This window comes from Tachypleus tridentatus, chromosome 10 (assembly GCF_004210375.1).
Source record: "Tachypleus tridentatus isolate NWPU-2018 chromosome 10, ASM421037v1, whole genome shotgun sequence".
In the NCBI taxonomy this organism is placed as follows: domain Eukaryota; kingdom Metazoa; phylum Arthropoda; class Merostomata; order Xiphosura; family Limulidae; genus Tachypleus; species Tachypleus tridentatus.
In genome coordinates this window covers 56,706,227-56,712,001 of record NC_134834.1, presented here as the reverse complement: position 1 = coordinate 56,712,001, position 5,775 = coordinate 56,706,227, and the positions used below count along the sequence as shown (strand labels likewise).

At 40.6% G+C, this 5,775-nt stretch overlaps 1 non-coding gene across 1 annotated transcript; it reads left to right on the top strand.

Moving 5' to 3' along the window:
- Positions 1-671: 671 nt before the first annotated feature.
- On the top strand, positions 672-743 carry TRNAT-CGU (transfer RNA threonine (anticodon CGU)). The gene has a single exon. It is a non-coding gene; the product is annotated as a tRNA-Thr (tRNA).
- The last annotated feature ends 5,032 nt before the right edge of the window (positions 744-5,775 follow it).

Sequence of the window (5,775 nt, the reverse complement as noted above, 5' to 3'; positions counted from 1 at the left end):
TTTTGTTTGTTTTGAATTTCGCGCAAAGCTACACGAAGGCTATCTGCTTAATTTAGCAGTTTAAGACTAGAGGGAAGGCAGCTAGTCGTCACCACCCACCACCATCTCTTGGGCTACTCTTTAACCAAGAAGTAGTGGGATTGACCGTCACTTTATAACGTCCCCACGGCTGAAAAGGTGAACATATTTGGTATGACGGGGATTTGAAACCCGCGACCCTCAAATTAAGAGACGAGTGCCATAATCACCTGTTCATGTTGGGCCTTCGAGATTAAACTGAAAGAAAAAAAAGAACAAAACACTTTTGCGATATAAGTCAAAATATTACTTTAATTAAAATGACCTTTCTGTAACTAATAAGAAAATGTCTGTCTCTGTTATTTAAAAAGTAGATAGGTTGACAAAAAATGGATTATAGATCAAAACATTTACGTTCACGTTTGCTGAAAATCAGACCGATATTCCGAAAGTTCTTTACTACTGTTGATGTTAGGAAGGGCTATAACTCGGAAGGGTATTTTACAGTGTCATCGAAGAAAGTTGTATCTTTAGAATGGGTAAAGGCATATCTCTGTAAAAGATTAATTTCGCTCCTAAGTAAAGAAATTGTTCTTTCCAAACACATTTGATAAGAAGATTGAATTACACTACAGGGAAATATAATTTTATACGCCTTCATAGCTCAGTGGTAGAGCACTGGTCTCGTAAACCAGGGGTCGTGAGTTCGAACCTCACTGGAGGCTTGAAACAAAAATAGAGGATGATGTGTTTGTATTGTTTAAAGGAAGAACATCACAAACATCTAATATCTACCAAAGCTGCAATCAATATACCAGTTAACACCCAAAATTTGATATTTAAGAACTTTGTTATAGTACTAAAATTTGAATTATAATGTACAGTGTGCTATCAAACATACTGAAGAACATTCATAAAATTAGGCCACTAAAAGTTTGAATGCAATTCTATAAAGATGATGAAATCTCCTTTTACCCCTGACTATAGGAAGACCTGTAGTGAGAGGGTTAATTAATTTACCTTCTAAACACTGACAAAGTCTATCTCTTAACCATTTTTATTTGTTGCAGTTTTTATTCTACTATCTTCACAAAATTTAGTAGGCTTTATTAAACATCACAAGGCTTTTCCACATGAAAACACCAGGTTTTTTAGTGAAGTAATTTTTAATAGTTTAAGATACCGGGATGAAAGGCTCACTTTTTACAGCCCTTACATAACTGGAGTGAGCCATATGAGCTTTAATACTTGAGTAATACTTGAGTTCACCTTAATGTCCTATACTGACTTATTTTATTATTCTAAAATTTAAAATCACTCTATTGAAACTATGAAACAGCCAATATTTAGCAGTAAATACTATACTATAGTCCTGTGAAAAGTAAACACTTAGGAACAGTTTCATTTTATAAATAGGGTGAGTAGTGAATTTTAGTATAATAATAAGCTAATCTTCAAAGTTTTTTTTTCATGTTTGTGACATTACTCTTTGAAAAAGCAATTTACTTTGACAAAATGTACTTCAGTTTATTGACTGCTGAAAAAAGATGTAATTACATCAGATGTTTTGTTGAGATGATTGTAAAATGTTAAAAAATGAGTGATAATAGATTAATGAAGTAATTTTGTTTTTATTTTATCAACCCACATTTTCATTGAGATAAACGTTTAGGGCAGATGTCTCCCTTTTTCATTCAGAAGGGACGAGAGGGACTTGCTGGCTCTCCAAAGTAAGTGAAGAAACTTTTGTCTGGTGACATATTAGTGGAAACATCCACATCTCAACACAGTGAATTCCTCTTGAATTCAATGGCAATTGTGGATATATCTATTGAGGTTACACCTCATGCTACTTTGAATTGATCACGAGGAGTTATTGTTGAGAGGGATTTAAAGAGCATTCCCGATTCTGAGATTCTCGCTGGTTTCTCCACTTAAGGATTTTCTGCAGTGAGGCATATCTCCACTCACAAAGATGGAGTTACATTGCCGACCAATATCCCCATTCTGACATTTACATCATCACGTGCACCTGCCACCATCAAGGCAGGTTATCTAATTTGCAGGGTACGGCCGTACATTCCAAACCCTCTCCGACGTTTCCAGTGTCAGACGTTCGATCACTCAAAGACATCATGTCGTGGTTCCCTGACATGCGCTCATTGTGGTGGCAAGGACTGTGATGCCTATGAGTGTGAAACGGACCCACATTGCGTCAGTTGCAATGGCTCTTACCCGTCCTACTTTCGTTCTTGCCCTAAATGGTTGGAAGAAAAAGAGGTGCAGCATTTGAAAATGTTTCATAACATTACTTATCCTGAGGCTCGAAAACTGCTGTCCACCACTTCATCTCAGACATATGCTGCTGCACATCGTTCCACAACTACAGTGGGAGTGCAGACAGATCTTTCTGTGCCTCCAAGAGAATCGTTCTGAGAACAAGTGAAAAGCCTTTTGACTTCCATGGTTAAAAAAGTTGATGAATCAACTTCTACGTCCATCTCTGTTCCATCCATACATTCCAACAAACCCCAAGATGCACATCCTTTGGTTCCAGGTACAGGCATTTCCTCAGATACATATTCTCTCTTGCAATCTCCTTCCAACAACAAAGACCTGCCCAATCGATCCAGGGCAGGATCCATGGAGGTTGATAGACCTCCCTCAAATAAGGACAATAAAGAAAAAAGACGTGGTCGTAAACATCAGGGATTTCTGGCCAATTTGTATACACGTAATTAAAAATGGCCATCTTGATATAATGGAACTGTTGAGGTTTACGTTATAATCTGGATGACATCAAAACACTGATTGTTTCCTACCATCCTGTATGTCTTTCCTTGCAGGAAGCATTTGTGAAACCTGCCGATACAGTCATTTTTTGGCAGTTTTCTTTGTACAGAAATGACGGACTGTGTGATGGAGGGGTGGCACTGTTGGTTGATCAGTATGTGCCCACCCTGTCTTTGTCACTCAACACACCCTTAAAGGCCGAAGCCATCCGTGTTTCCTTTGGCCATATCATTACTTTTTGTTCTCTCTACCTTTCATCTGGAGAGACATATGATCAATCAGACCTTGATGCTCTTATTGAACAGTTGTCATCTCCGTTTTTAATCATGGGGGACTTTAATGGAATCGTCCATTCTGGGGAACTGCTGTTATTGATAGGAAGGGTCGCTCTGTGGAGCACATGCTCTATGATCACAACCTTTCTGGTTTCAGCACTGGTTCCTATACTTATTTTCATGCACCTAGTCAGTCCTTTACTGCTATTGATCTCAGTTTGCTCCCCTTCATTATTCTCCCATTTTTTTATGGAGGGTTGACAATAATCCATGAGGCAGTGATCATTTTCCTATAATTGTGAGAAAGACTGGCCGTAGACGATGCCACTCAACCCGCGTGCTCCAGTGGAAGCTTGATCAGGCAGACTGGCCCACTTTCACTGCTCTTGCAGAACTTGATCCTGTCATCGTCTGTCAGCCATCAATAGATGACTGTGTGGCAACAGTAACTGACTGTATTATAGAAGCAGCTGCTCAATGTATTCCTAAAACCTTGACACCTTTTCCACTATATCCTCGTCCATGGTGGAATTCTGCCTGCCACATGGCACGGAAGGCTGAAAAACGGGCTTGGGATACTTTCCATAGATATCCCACACTTTCAAACAGCATCGCTTTTCAGCAGGCCCCTACACATGCTAGGTGGGTAAGACGTCAAAGCCAAAATGAATCTTGGATAAAATTCACAACTGGCATATCTTCTACCACCAGTTCCAAAGTCACATGGGACAAGATTCCATAGGTCAGTAGGGAATACAATTCTGTCCCCTTCTATACCTTACTCTCTTGATGGCCAGGAAATAGCTGATATCTGGAGCATCGCTGATACTCTAGGTGAAAGCTTTTGCTGGGTATCTAGAACTTCAGCTTCTTCTTCCACCTTCTTAGCCATCAAGACTCGGGCAGAGTGATCACCTCTTTCTTTTGAGCCGATTGTCTCTGTGACTATAATCATCCCTTTACACTGGTTGAATTGAATCTGGCTCTTCATTGGCCTGGCAGTATATCAGTTGGACCAGATGATATACACTATGAAATTCTGCACCATCTATCTCCGGCTTCTCTTTATATTCTTCTAATTGTTTTTAACCGTATCTGGCTGGTGAATGTTTTTTCTGGATGCTTTGTGCCAGGCTATTGTCCTACTTTTCTCTAAGCCTGGGAAAGATCCCAAGATTCCATCAAACTACCATCCAATTGCTTTGACGAATTGTCTCTGTAAGACCTTAGAGAGGATGGTTAATGCTCATCTTGTTTGGTTCCTCGAATCATACAACCTTCTTTAACCCACCCAGTGTTTGTTCCGATGACAGCACTCCACCTTGGACCACCTGAGTTGACTTGAAACGTCAATCAGAGAAGCCTTTCTCAAACGACAACATCTTTATCAGTATTCTTTGACATGAGAAGGCATATGACACAACATGGAGGCATGGCATTTTGTGAGACCTTCATATATATGGGTTACGTGGCCATTTGCCCATTTTTCTGTAAACAAATTTTAATGGACACGAGATTCCAAGTTCGTGTGAGTTCAACACTTTCCTGTTCTTTTCTACAGGAATTTGGAGTCCCTCAGGGCTGTGTTTTGAGTGTCACACTTTTCAGTATAAAGATTAATGCCATCATTGAATAACTCCCTCTCACTGTTGCAAATGGTCTCTATGTCGACGACTTTCACATCTCATATCAGTTGTCGAACATGAGATACATTGAGTGGCAGCTACAAACTGCTCTCAATCATGTACTGAAGTGGACCATGGCAAACCACTTTCGTATTTCTCTCTCTAAAACCGTTTGCATGCACTTTTGCCACCAACAGAGTATTCACCCTGATCCTGAACTACATATTGATGAAGTTGAGCTGCCTGTGGTCCCTGAGGCCAAGTTCTTGGGGCTTGTCTTTGACCATAAGCTGACCTTTATACCACACATTAAGCAGCTATGGGTCAAATGTACAAGAGCACTGAACATCCTCTGTGTCCTCTCTACCACCACTTGGAGAGCAGATTGATGTTCTATGCTAAAAGATATATCGTGCTCTCATTCGATCGAAACTCGACTATGGATCAATGGTCTATGGCTCTGCCAGACCCTCGGCCTTAACGATGCTAGACCCCATTCATCATCAAGGACTTCGGCTCTGCACTGAGGCTTTCTGCACCTCCCAAGTTCAAAGCTTATACATAGTCTCATGAACCTTCTTTGCACATTTGCCGTTTGCAACTGTCTTTACTATATGTTTCGAAACTTCGGTCCTTATCAAAGCATTCCACCTGGAGTTGTGTTTTCCTTCCTCGGTGGAACATACTTTTTCAGAACAGACGATCTGCCATTGCCTTTGTACCCAGGTGCAATTGAATGAATTGGGTCTGTCCTTGGATAACATTGCAGAATCCACTGGTCAGCCCATCCCACCATGGCTTATTACAGTCCCCAAATTGACCTTCCAATTGGAAGTACCACCTTTTATTCACTGAACATCTTTCAAACAATCTTTCCATTCCTACTTATATGGATGGCTCAAAATCAGGTGACTCTGTGGGCTCTGCCTCGGTTTGTTACGGTTCGGCGGTTGCTCGCAGAATCCCCTCTACAGCTTCTGTGTTCACTGCTGAACTGTACGCCATTTCTTTGCCCTGGATCACATAGAAGCCAAGCAGTACTCCAACTGCACTATTTATACTGA